General features: G+C 40.7%; 1 long non-coding RNA gene across 7 annotated transcripts in view; it reads right to left on the minus strand.

Moving 5' to 3' along the window:
- LOC139623167 (uncharacterized) overlaps window positions 1–14557 on the minus strand; it is a 166825-nt gene that overhangs the window by 150769 nt on the left and 1499 nt on the right. For 6 of the 7 annotated variants that reach the window (XR_011691437.1, XR_011691438.1, XR_011691436.1 and 3 more), the window contains exons 2-3: window positions 13669–13819; window positions 5889–6044 (exon numbers count right to left, since the gene is read on the minus strand). This is a non-coding gene — a long non-coding RNA (uncharacterized lncRNA). Of the gene's footprint in view, window positions 1–5877; window positions 6045–13668; window positions 13820–14557 lie in introns of all 7 variants that reach the window. The other variant, XR_011691442.1, reaches the window with a different exon arrangement.

A 14557-nucleotide genomic window follows, 5' to 3' on the forward strand; every position in this document is an offset into this window, starting at 1 on the left:
TATGATGATGTGTGTGGAGGGGGGAGGAGCGGAGCGGAGTGAGGAAGAAAAGGTGGGGAAGCCACCATAACTAAACAATGTTGAATCTACCATTGTGGTAAAGACACTTCATGAATATTTCATCCTTTTGTCTGGAACCGGGCAGGACCGATGTCTAGGGGAGCCACTGTGTCCCTGAGACCTGAGCCACTGTACTCGGTGACAACCTGGAGAGGACAGCCCCTACTTAGCCTGCCCACAGGTTCAGAGCGAGAGGCCACGGGCACTTTCATGCATAAATGTCTGCTCCATGCATTAAATGGATGTGGTCTTGATGGATTTCTTCTCCTGATGCATTATCAATGAGAGCCACTCTCTGCATCACAGCCCCAGTCGAGACAGAAAGGGCTCTATCTTCTATTTCGTTCTTCAGTGCTTCTCTCACCTGAGAGGCAATGGAAGTTTAAACAGACGCCTCTAGGTGAGCTTTGAATCTTTAAGTAGTAAGGCAATATTATTGTGGCAGTTTAGGGTCTTATGTGTTTTGTAAGTCAACTGTTTTGCCCAGTTCAGGTAATAATTAGAAAACATATCTGCCACATATCATTCCGTGCTTATCATCAGAAACATAAATAACTGATTGAAAAACAAAGGAAGGTGCATCTGACTTTATGAATCTTATCCTTTTGTTAGCGTTTCCTTTTCTTTGGTTAGACATACAGTACATTGTGCTAAAGTTGCAAACGTGTCAAACTGAGTGATCAGACTGCAGAGCTCCACAGCAGAGAATTTCTATTGAAATCATATTCATATGCTGTCCACTCTGTTAGTGCAGCTGACTCATCTGCTTGTTCTTCTCTCTCAGATTTCAGCTCAGACCTGAAGGTTTTAGCTCGTCATGCCACCCTGGCAGAAAAATGTAAGCCTTCACTGGAGTAAAAGTTTCCCTACACTTCGATGGTGCTGAAGGTAGCCTTAGTCTCTCTCTCGCTCTCTCTCACATTTTGTCTCTCACGCATTCGCACTTCATGACTCACTTGACTCGTATTCCTTTTGTGCTGTCTCCTCCATAAAGCTGGCAGAGTGGGATGCTGTCAGACAGATATGAGAAGCTGATTGTGTTTATCTTGCAAACAGAGAGTAAAAGACTGATTTAATGTTGTTTGTGTATTAACAAGCAAGGCATCAGCAAACTGGTGGAGGTTTTGTTTTAGGGATATGATGCAATTTTTTTGTTTTGTTTTGTTTTTATAAACCACTTAATTTTTAAAACACATTACTGTCCACTTACCAAACCAGCACCTCTCCTCCACACATTACTTTGTGTGCAATCTCAGTTCACTGTCAAACCCAATTATCTGTCCAATGTTCTTTTAATATTATCACCACTTTCTGCAAACTGCTTCTTGTTACTCTCTTCTTTTGTTCTCATTTGAAAGTGTTTTGTGACTCGGGAATACATTATAGTGGTAGGTAGGAAAAACAAGGAGACAGAAGGCATCAGTGGATGCAGGTTGTGGGCTACGCTGTAAAGAAGACACTGTCGCAATGACACCTCACCAGCACTACATCCTGTTGTTCGTGTTCTCTGTACAAAGTCACTCTCTCATTCTCTGCTTTGCCCGTGCCTTCTCATTCTGCCTGAGCTTGTTATTTGCCATCTTAGCGATCTAGCTATCTATCTAGGGTTCTTGAGTGATATCTGATGGCATTAATTAATATAATATGGGTCACAGTGCTTGTAAAAGCTGAAAAAGGTCGAAGATCCAATTTAAAAAGATAAAATGTGAGATCAAAACGTGTACTTGTGAGTACTTGTAAAAGTGAGAGTGGGAATTTGTGTGCGTCTTTGTGAATACTTGTATGCCTCCCTCATCTAATACTCACCTGCTTACTCTGGGTCTGAGGGGTGTTTACTTGTCAGAGGTTGTGTTTGGTGTACTCTGTTTGTGGCACCCACTGTTTTTAACCTCCACTCTGCCTTTGAGTTAGTATGATTCTGTCAGGCTGCAAACCTAGCTTGGCAGGCCCAAAACAGCAAGCCTTTCCATTAAACATTCATGAACTGCAGTGCAGTGGCACCAATGCAGAAAGGTCACTCAAGAATAATCGGTTAAGTCAGGTATAGCTCCGCACTTCAATACGCCTGCCTATAATAAATAAATATGTTCCCTACAGACTTGCACCTGGTAGCCTGTTCCTTTCATAATAGAAAAAGAGAATCTCATTGTCTCATGTTGCTGCTACTGAATATATATATGTATTGACGCAAATCATTTCATGCAGTCAAATGCTGCGACGCAAGTAGTGACAGGAAGTGGAGACAGAGATCATATGTCTCCCGTGTTAGCTTCTCTGAATTGACTCCCTGTAAAATCCTTCTCCTTATGTACAAAGCCTTTAATGACCAAACTCCATCAACCTCACCATTACCTCATAGAATCCCATTAACCCAGCTGAGCACTTCACCCTCAAAATGCAGGCTTGTGGTTCCTAGAGTTTAGAGTTGAACGGGAGGCAGAGCCTTCAGCTATCTGGCTCCTCTCCTGTGGAACCAGCTCCTAGTTTGAGTTTAGGAGGCAGACACCCTCTCTACAGTTAAGATTAGGTTTAAAACTTTCCTCTTTGATAAAGCTTATAGGGATGTATGGGGCTGGCTCAAGGTAGCACTGAACCATCCCTTAGTTATGCTGCTATAGGCCAAGGCTGCTGGGGGAACTCCCATGAAGCACTGAGCACCTCTTCTTTCTTCTCTCTCTCTCTCCCCATGCTTTTACTTCACACTACTGCATGTCATTAACTTTGTATTGTCTCTTCTCTGTCCTCGTCCTGCAGGTATCTCTGACTGTGGAGCTGCAGGATCCAGATCTGCCACTACAACATTCATTACTATGATCGTCATTATTATCATCACATCATCATCAATTGGTGCTGCTCATTGCTGTTGTTATTATCAAAAACACTATTACACTTGTAAAGGTAATGACAATAGTGATATTTATAACAACTGGTCAAACAGTGCTTGAATACGACAAACAGCTGTTCCTGGTCTATCGCTCCTCTTCCCCTCTCCCCTCTCCCCTCTCCCCTCTCCTCCTCCTCTTTCCCGTGTTTGTCTCCTCTCAACCCAACCTGTTGAGGCAGGTGGCCGTCCACGCTGAGTCTGGTTATGTCGGAGGTTTCTTCCTCCAATGCTTGCTCATGGTGGGAACTGTTGGGTTTCTCTGTATAATACTGTGAGGTCTTAACCTTACTCTGTAAAGCGCCCTGAGATAATGTATATTTTGATTTGGCACCATATGAATAGAAGTGAAATGTATTGAAATATATTGTTCACTCTAATTGAACACCTGTGTCTCTGAAAGATGAGGTCAGGGATTGTGCCATTAGCTCCTACGTTATCTGCTCCGCTCTCTGTACTTAAGATGTTCATCTATGATGCATTTTCATTATTCCCAATGCAGACATTCATCTGCATCTCTCCCTCACTGTGTGTGATAGGAGCAGGGGCAGCTCTGTCATGGTGCTCCACGCACACAAACACAAAGACTCTGCTCTTAGTGACAATCGTGAAGGGAACTAAACATTCAAAAGTGTGGAAAAGTCTTTTGCATGAAAGAGCAGAAAACACAAGCAATCTCTTAAAATATCTAGTAAAAGTCCATCATATACAGGCCGAGAAATGCACAGTTTTCAACTGTCTAGCTCGTAGTGTTTTGTTCGCTAGCAGCCTGGAGCCCACACACAGATTAACTTCATTATACAAACATGGGTTAATGACGAAAAGTGACCATCATCCAGCTGATTGTTAAGGGTATCTTCTTATATTCAGTCTGAAATGGACAGAGCATCATTGCAGATGTAATGTTTGGGGGCTGCTGGCAAACTACTGCACAGTAAAAAAAATACTGTTACAGAAAAAGTCCTGTAGTGACTCATGGTGCATTACATTTGTATTACATTTCCATCATTACAAAATCAGTCTATAATAGTGATGCAAAACAATGCTGTTAAAGTTTGCTACTCAAGAATGTTAATTGAGTACATGATAAAAAAAAATAATGTTAATTCTGTTGTTGATTTGTTTTTTCCCCTTACAAATTAACTAAAAGTACCAAAAACAGAACTGTTAAAGTGCCGGGTTAATAAACAGTATCGATAAAAGTAGTAGCATTTAATGAGTCTTAACGACACCCATCCCTGTTGATGATGCAGTTCACCCAAAACTTATTTTCTCTGACTGCTGTTTGTCTTGTTTGAAATGACTTAATTTGATTTGTGGCAACAAAGTCCTACAATATGTATTCGTAAACTTCTTGTCTTGTTGAATAGTTTCGTCCTCTCGGTGGAGCTTAACAGCTGGAAGTCGTGATTTGGTAAAAACCAGTTCTCAATAAAAAGATCAAAATGAAGTCTGGGTCTGTGGATTCCCATGGATAGAGTAACTGTGTCATTACATTGGGAACAGGACCAGCATGTTGACTTTTTCTAATTTAACGCTTTGGTGCTTTGAGCATCAAAAAAGGCATGTTATATTGGGATGAGGATATCACCAGACTCTACCAACTCACACAATTATGTTCAGTGAATGACGGTGAATGATGGCTACAGGTACTTAATGAACTGAAAGAGAGGACTCTTGCAGTGTATGTCCTACAAGGGAAGGTCTGTGTGTGCACCTCTCCCAACTGTGTCTGCTGGATGCTGTCGGTTAAGTAATTATCTAGGCAAAGAAATATGGATCTGCACCAGAGGCAAATGGTACTGCACCAGTAACAGCTCTTTGGCTTTGCATCTGCTTGAAAACCGTCATTGTATTTAAGGACAGTTCTCTTAAGTACACTGCAGCGGTGCTGTAAAGACAGACTGTTTAAATGGTTATTCACTTTGCATAGTGTCATTGCAGCATTAACCTTATCATTTTATCTTCGGCAGTTGCAGGTTGTTTAAAGCATACAGAGTTAGCTGAGGCCATTAGAGAGTAATCACAGGGGATCTGCTTCAATGGACTGGGTACGGCTGCTGGAAGGGCCAGCAAAACAAATCACATTACACCTCAATTAACACCAGGGAGGCCTCTGGAGTCCAGTTTCATTCTCAGCAATAAAACTCTGTCTCTCTCGCTAACACACTGTCCACATGCAAATAACCTACATACTGTACATCTGATGAAATGAGAGCAGAGACTACAGAGGAGCAACACATTTGCTGCACACGTATGATCACGGCTTCAGCAGAGCTGGTTACAGTACAGAACTGCAGCGTCTCACTTGGTTAATTATGAAATGCTGCATCTGGCACAGAGGGCAGCGAGCTGATAAGTCCGCCCTGTGGAGCAGCCGGTGTCCCCATCACAAGACAAGGACAGTCCAGCAGAGTGCCCACTGTACAGCTCAGGGCCAATTACCCACCTGCTTCATGACTGCAGCTCAGGGGTGTCACTTCATGCTAATACCAGTCTCATAATTGCTGTTGTTTTCCCAGTTAGAGGGTTATGGAAATGAGATCTTAGCAGGTTTTAAAAGCCACTCAAATTAGGCCATACAACTGATTGGCTTTGTTCGGATCGTTAGATTCAAGAGCAGGAATTACTGATAAGAGAAACTGCCAACTGTTAGTATTAAATAGTCATTAAAAAGAGACTGGAAATTTTTGGAGGCATATAAACCCAATTATCTGGTAAATTAAGCGTAATTATACCTGCTGAAACTTTGCAGCTATTTGAAAGCAATGTTTAATTAGTATGAGAGAAAAACAAGAATAATTAATTATGTAAAATTAAATAATCTTGTCATCAAATAACAATTATCAACTGCTGCTTCAGTATTATCCCACTGTTTAAGTCTGAGTGAAATACAAGTAAAGAAAGTGCTATATAACAGTAAGAAGAGCACTTACTATTTCATTACCTGCTTTGTTATCGCTGTCACTATCCGTTTTTCACACTGGTTAAGCAGTGTGCTGGAATAACGTGTCTCCCATTAATTTCACAGTCAGTTCCAGAAGCTGCATCCTGCGCTCCTTCTCTTTGGCGTTATTTCCCTCAGGACATCACATGAGGGGTTCTGAAAGAAGGGAACAACTCAAGGTCAGAGAGAAACTGTAGATGCCGGAGGGCCAAGACCTGTACTTTATTTTGACCAGCATAACAATCCATGACATTGCTATCATTGCAGGAGTGATTAACTCACGTGTGCAAAAGAGGAAAAAAATATCAGTCTCTATCAAGCCTGGGTCTCACAGGGTCACTCTCTGAAACTGCCTTGCAAATTAAATATACAGATGCTCAATAATTAAAGCAGACAGCTTTGTGTTCAGTGGCACAGTGTGGTACCAATCTTATCAGTACAAGAGCTCCCTCTGAAAAAAGATTGTTTTGAGTGGAAATGCAGCCTTCCCCCCAACTCCTGTGACTAATCAGTCAGTTCTATGCTTCCACTGGCTTTTGCCTCCAAACATATTAGTGAAGATGATGATGAGTGACATGAACTTTTACATCTCGTCCCAATTAGCGAACCACCCCTGTCCCCCCCTCCACATTTACTATAGGAGGAGGGTTGACACATGCCCGTCAGTCACTCACCTCTCCTTTTTACCCTCCTTCTGGCTGCACACAACCCTCCCCCCTTGCCTCCAGACTCAGACAAAGAAGCCTGTTGCCACCAGTGTCACAGCCAGCCGCCATCATTCTCAGAGTCTCTTGTCCCTCTTTCATCTGCAGACTGAGACTCAGCGCGGGGAAGTCAGAAGTGTAAAAACAACCACATGCGAGAGCCCAATCAGCACTTTTCAATATTGGAAAATCTTTTCATTCATCAGGTTGTTTACAAATGTTTTTGCTAAATTAATTCAGACTTGCGTTTCCATTGACTAGTTGGGGGAAGTCGTAAATGTATATTGGTTTCTGTCCTCTGAAAATACAAGACAAACTGAACAAAACTTTCATGTTTTTGGTATGAAAGAAATCTAATATCAATACATCACTACAATGACTATCAGAATATTGGCTCAATCAACATTACCAACCACAAAATGTGTGTGTAGCCATCCAGCAGATACCCATGGTGATGTGACATGAGCAGACACACTGCAGGAACATCATTCCTCCAATCTGAGCACAAAATGGAAATTTTATTACTCAATAAAATCGTGCAGTTTTAGCACTCACGCTTTTAGCACCAAATCAGAGGCAAGATTTTGAAAACCATCACCTAATGGTGTGAGTTTTTACAACTTTAGCTGTGACATGAAACACCGCTAACCACTGAGGAGTGATGTGATCAGGGGGAGGAGACTGTTGTTTTTTTAATGGTGTAGTTGACATTCACAGGTGAACAGAAAACATTTTTAACTGATTCAAACTGGTAGACTTACTTCATACACTGATCCCATCAAGCCCAACCCCTCCTGTCTTCTGTGCTTTTTTAAGGACATGCCAGACATTTGAAATATACTGTGTTAAATGCATCCATTTGTTTTATTGATCTCTCTTTCACAGGGTGAAAGTGAACCATTAACTTCTTTCTTTGTTCTGAGAGTTTCCTGTATTGACCCGTTCTTATTTGGGATTCTTCCAAAGAGAGACAACTGACATTGAAGCCAACAGTAAACAGTCCATAGACGAGCAGAGGCCTCACAGTTCAACCAACAAAAATAAATAAATAAAAATAAAAGGCTTATTAGGCTGCCTGCTGCTTTTAAAGGCAAGGAGAGGAACTGATGTGCCTGGCCTTTATTGAAGCCCACCAGAACTCCACCTGCTGATACTGTCCTCCTCCTTCTAATAATAAAGCCGTCCTCCTCAAGCCTCTCCACATTTCAAAGATTGCAATAATTACTTGGTTTCAAGCTTTGAACTACATCGAACACTGCATTTACGCCCAGTTTTAGGAAAATAAGGGGCATGAGAGTCAAGCACTCACCGTGTGTTGCACCACACAAGCCAGGATAAAACCTGCAGTGCAGTGACAAGGAGTCAAAGCTCTGCATAGCTTATAAGGCTCATTAACATTCCTCTCCAACTCAAGCTGGAAGAATAACAAATATTGAATGTGACTTTTAAATACAGTAACTATGATATTCCCATTTGAGGACTGGCAGCATGTTGTAAATGAGTGGAACGGCAGTGTGTCGTAATGTGCATTGATACTCTCATAACAACTGTGCTCAACTAAGCAGGCCTTAAAAAAAAAAAAGCCCCTTCGGCTATCTGTCTCTCATGCTCTTTTTTTCTCTTTCACTTCTCATAGTAAATTTGATAGCGTGGCAGACGAGCTCAAAGCACAACTGGTCCCACTTTTCTTGTGGACTGACACACTACTGTGCATGGTGGTGAATTACTGTGCATAATGAATTTTACTGTGCATGCTTCATCAAAGTTTTATATTTTTGCATATTGTGTTCAGTGTCACTCTACTGTCACGATTTAATCAACGTTTGTTTAACACACAGTGGTGTGTGGTGGTGAGTGGTGTACCATATAATCAACAGCCATTTTCCAACCTATTAAAGTCTGATTATTTCATCTTAGCTTCAAAAGCCATGCATTGATTTTTGGAAAACAACCTAAAAATCAAATCAACATTTCACACTAAAAGCCACTCAGAAAATCAACACCTTTAATCATCAGACCCTCTCAGCCTGGAACAAAGCTCGATGAAATGTTTTAAAACTTCTTTTTAAAACTTCCTCTTTAATTCCTGTCCTGTAAAAAAAAAATAATAATAATTTCAACATAAAGGAAACACAAAGTCCAAAACATCCTTGTAACAATAAACTGAAACATTTGCTACTAAATTCAACAGTGCTCTCAGCTGTCTACATCAAAACCAGACTGAGTACTTGTTACTTTAAATGATTGGAAACAAACAGAACATGAAACATCCACGTACCCATCGATCATAGATATTGTTGATGCTCTGTCTATTGTCCTTTCTTCCAATGTTTACTTTTTCCAAGACTGTGTATTCTACCTGAAACTACATTCACTGTTGCTGTATTAACCATGTCTTCCTAGAAAAAAACATAACATAGATCAAACTAATTATAATATACAGTACCTGTACTCGCAAAACACACACAAAAGTACAATGCTGAACATCTGAGGTGCTACTAACACCTCCCTCTACATATCCTCCTCATTTATTCCTTTTCTTGACAGCCCAGCACTAATAAACTCCTCCTCCTTTTACAGCAGGAAAATAGCTGTCTGTGCAACTGTGTGTTTCATCAGCTGTGTGTCCAAAACACAACATTTTCTCCACCCTATCTTGAACACGGCAAACTCCCATCTATTCTCCCGGATACATTTGCCTGGTGTGACAATGACTTCAGAAGGGCCCAGCGCAGGAGGAAAGACCATCCGTTAAAATCAGCCCACGTCAGTCCATACATCAAACGCCCTGGAGAGGGGTTCGCTTCCAGGAGTCCCTGCCTTTTTCCTGGCTGTCCACCTACCTATCTGGATGGCTGACTGACAACATCAAGGAGATTTAGTGCAGGGCCAATCTCAGTAGGCAGGAGACAGTAATTACAGCTCAGGGGGGGGCCCTGGGACTCTGTAGCCCTTGCAGAGATTCGATGTCATAAGGCCGATAGATTCTTGGGTGCCTGGAACAAATGGTTGCCTCAGTTGTCAGAGCAGAAAAAAGAGCTACAGATATGGGCAAATTTGACTTCAGAGGAAGTGATTTACTGGTTTAGCTGTCTGCTTAGTGACATAATTCTACCCAGATGGGAATATTAAGACTTTGAGTTCAAATTCTGACTTATGTATGAGAAATTCAACATTAATAATGCTTCAGCAAAGCCCATTTCACTTAAACTATGCTAATATCCTCGACTATGCTAATAACCTCAGCTACCTGTATTATTTCTGCAGCAAATAAATATTTCAGATCCTCTCGTGGCATTAATAATCTGCTTTTAGGATCAGGACAGTAAAGTAATGCTGATACAGTGAGAAGTGGATGACGCAGTAGGAGAACACTGGACACATAAAGGTAGGACATACCCCTAGAAGATATTTTCTCTAGCCCTCCGGTGAGTCATTCACAATATCTGCAGGACTTAATTAGGGTCAGCTCAGACGATGAAGTGCTGTCCTTACCTACAGAGACACATTCATTTACAGCAGGGTCCACACAGCCTCTGGTGATGTCTGCACTATCATCCATTTCTAAATCTTCTTGCCTTATCTTTATTCTCCACCATCACCCTGTTGCACCCAACAACTCTGTCATTCTCCTCTGTCATTCTGCCGCACCCTTGTACCTTAACCTTTCAAGCCACAATCTCACTTTCTCCCACTCTCTCTATAAATATCTGTCTCTGAGTCTGTCTTTTCTCCCCTCTCCCGCTTCTAAAGAGAGCAGGGGAATCTTCCATCCCCTGTGGATGTGAACACCCACTCAAGGTTAGGACTGCTGCAGTTCCAGGAGCTAACAGACCAGGGTTTCTACTGTGACACAGGACTAACTGAAGACATTTGTAGAGTCCACAGTATTAATAGCCCACACTGTCAAACACAAACTCACTTATCTGATAAAAGAACCTAAAGCTTAATTGAATTTTACGCTCTATAAGGCTCTAATACAGAGTGATGTTTCAGTGTATTCCCTCTTTCCCCAAAATAATACAGCGAAACACAATTAAAGTTTTATAACCTATTTAACTGAGTGAAAAACACTTTTTATATTCTTATCCCCAGCAAAGCAACAAAAAAAACAACAACAACAATGCAGTATTCTAATGCATGTACCTTTTATGATTCTCTCATTTCTCCTGGTGGTCCAAATGGATTGAGAGCTTCACAGAACTATACATAGCCGCCCTTTTTTATCTCTACCTCCTGGCCGCCGACACAAACAAATACACATCCGTATCACAACAACACATAATATCACGCTCCTGCCTGTCCAACATCCAAATGTAAGGACTGTGAGCTTATTCTGCTTGTAAGTCTCACATGCTAACAATGTTTGAAAAGGGGCTTAAATGTAAATTCAAGATAGCATGGCAGATACAAAATTCAATATTCCTTTTTGTAATGTTTCTTCTTAATGCTGTCTGATGTCGGTATTAAAATGAGGTCAGCCAGGCCTGACGAAGAAATTACATGATTTAATGGCACCCCAGGGGAAGTTTAAATATAGCTCTGCATTACAACTGGCCTCCAACAGCACAGCATGACATGAGTTCATCCATAAACACTTAAACCCTGGATGGGTCCCACTCTAAGCACAATTATTACAGTGAGCAAATACTACAAGTCAGTGAAGACCTGCTGGTCTGCTGACGCAAATAGATTTGCTTATAATGAAATATCTCAATTTAGGGAAAACATGGGTGGGGATGGGCTGTGTGTGTAATTGTTGACTGGGTTGCTGTGCACTGCCCTGCCACAAGGTGGAGGGACAACCCATAACAACTCATCCAAAGTTTTTCATTGGCGTGGCCATTCTGGACTCTACAGAGAGTTTTCAAATCACACTTAACCTTGTTTTTAATTCAATAAACATCCAAACATAGAAATAAATTCATGAGGGACATAATTCATAAAATAAAATCATCCAGGCTAGCAAAATTGTGAATATAAGTATCAAATATATGCAAGCAGATCAAATATGGATTAGTATTCATCGTGTATTTAAGGAAAGTCCATTTTACACAACACTCACATGAAAGCAATGCAGATGGAGATGTCCTGCTGGGAGCTGCAGGCAGCTTATTCCCTATATAAAACTGTTTCACCATTCATCTGTATTCAAGGTAGGAAATCTCTTTCATGGAGGCTTCAAAATCATTTCCCTCATCATAGATTAAAAGGGAAACTGCGTCTAATAATATCAAATGCAGAGGAGCAAAGCTAAGGTGAGAAATACAGGGACCAATCCTATTAAGAAATTAAAACATCAATCAATATCAAACAAGATCAATTTTAAGCAAAGAAATTTTCAGACATACTGAAAAACATGAAAGATGCTTGCTGAAGTGTAAAATGGAGAATTTCCCTGCAGAGATTGTGATCCTCCTTAAAGACTGATCAACTTTTGTTAAAGTCACAATGCCAATTTGCTCCAGCACAAGATACATTATGACTTCAAGCTCAGTGCTGGAAACGTCAAATTGTAAATCATAATTGCCTAAATATGGAAACTGAATAGACGATTTAACAAAAAAACAAAAAAAACATTTGTGAAGCCAGAATGAACAGTGCTATCTAGATTGACATAGCTAATGAAGCCTGGCAGATGTAGGTTACATCTGGTCCCACTGGTAGAAAGCAATCCTGTAGTGAAGGCAAGGAGGCACCAGCGGCTGTGACAGCTCCATTCAAGACTCCAAGCTGAGCTAAGAGGAGGTGAGAGCTGTGAATACCTTTAATTAACTAAGACTGCAGTATGCTACCCTCCATTCAACCAGTTTCTCTGTTACAGTTAGATGCAGGCCAACTAAACCGCATTCATAATATGACGTTTTCTCTCTGCTTAACTCAAACTGCAATACTTATGATCTCCCAGCACTCTTCAGTACAGTCAGCCTTCCTAGTTTACCCCTCATTCAAGTGTCAGCCTGTGCCCCCCCCCCCCCTTCCCTGACAAGGGTCTTGAGTTATTAGACAACACCAACCCTCATCAGTTAGTGTGAAGTGAAGGCAGCTCTGAAGTGATGGCAGATGACACATGTCATCCCACGGGGCCTGAGTGTTTTCAGCCAAAACATCACACAATGCATTCAAAGAAGGCTTGTTTCTACTGGCTTTGCAATTTAAATGAAGACTTAAGACCTCTAGACACATGTCAAAGAGACAGCACAATTTGATGTCTGTCAAATGGTGAATGGTTGTGAAGGATAGAGTCCCCTACCTATAGTGATAAATGATTTGTGTTAAAATGGCATGGAGATGGAAGATATCAGACAGGTTGTAAAATGTCCCATATTGCAGTTCTTCAATCACCCTGTCCAAACACACACACACACCCTCCAAAAGAAAGTAAGTTTAGTGTAGGCTATAGCAGATACTGTCATCCAAAACATATCCTAATCTCACAGCATTATGTTCAGACATGCGCTTGCATTCCAAACTCCAACTTCCCCTTAACGTTATTCTGTATCCCATCTGCTTCTCATATTCTATTTGTGCACGCCCACCAAGAGACAAGCTCTCCAAAGCAACAATAGGTCAACATCAATATGTAAAGAAAAGCCCTCATTACACTAACAGTCACAACACCGTGCATATTCCGATTTACTGTGCACCCACAAACTAAGTGCACCACAAGACCACTGAGTAGGCGTTGACCTTTTACTAACAAACAATCTCTTTGTTTTTGCCCAGAAGGGAAAATTTCAACAATGCCACAGACACCAAACTGTCAACAGCATACATATAGAAGTATGTTTACAAGCCTATTTTGATTTGACCTATGCCTATAAGTGAGTTTGATTTATGACATTTCAGTAAATCATCAACTAGAGAGACTAACAGCAGCAACTGCAAGTTGTGCACACTTTGTGCTCTAAAACAGGAGCGTCCCTGCGCAAAAACAATGCCACAGTAGCTGGCACAGTAGCTGGGAGCAGTGTAAAGAGCTGGACTGTTACAAACTACTGCTTAAAGCCATAACATGAGGCATAATCTATTTGGCTGCATGTAGATGTGGGCAATAATATTTTGTATTTACTTACCGTGCATGTAGTAACACCAGTCCAGCACACTGAACATGAGTTCAAGCCCCTACATTAGTCCTGAGGAGTGCTTCAGCCAGATACCGACACCCTCTCAGCTCCAGATGTAGCTGAGCCTGACCTCTGATCTGTGCGTGCATGGAGGCAAGTTCTGCATCAAGAACAAGACAAGTACCATATTAAATCATATTATATAGCTCGGTTTTTAGCAGTTTCACTATTTTTTAATCTTAATATCAGTGCATATGCTTAAACAATCTGTAATGTGACAGTGAGGACTCCTGTTATTACTTTGTAATCATGTCACTTTAGGCAACAAAACATGCACACTGCTGATCAGGCTATAATAAATCATATTGATAAGTGCAACAGGTTTTCTACACTCTCCAATCATTTATTGTTAGCCTGAAGTTATGAACCTTTACCTTCTGATGCATTTGTGTATAAAAAAACATACTCAAGTACAAGTAAAAGTATCAAAATATTATTAACAAAATGCACTTTAAGTAGCTGTTGTGCAGGAAACTGGTGAGTGCTATGTTTTTATATTATTATTTATATTTATATTAATATATTTATAATTATATTTATATTATATAGACATTAAAGGGTATTAATATATATATAGACACATATATACATATAAAAATATACGTTTGTAAGTAAGATTGTAGTTGGCTGAGGTGTTTGGTAGCTGTACAACAGTGCAGCATATTTCATGAGCTCATCATATGAGCAACAAGTGAAATAAAGTGGTATTAAATCAAAATAGTAAACTACTCAAAACTATTTAGGTACAGCATATCAGCATAGTACTACTTTCTACTAATGGAAAGATGAGAATAACTCAGCAAGACAAACTGGAAAACACAATGCATTCAAAGACACT

Source organism: Trachinotus anak, unplaced genomic scaffold, assembly GCF_046630095.1.
Source record: "Trachinotus anak isolate AG129_WGS33_773 ecotype Australia unplaced genomic scaffold, CSIRO_AGI_Tana_v1 ptg000007l, whole genome shotgun sequence".
Taxonomy (NCBI): Eukaryota; Metazoa; Chordata; class Actinopteri; order Carangiformes; family Carangidae; genus Trachinotus; species Trachinotus anak.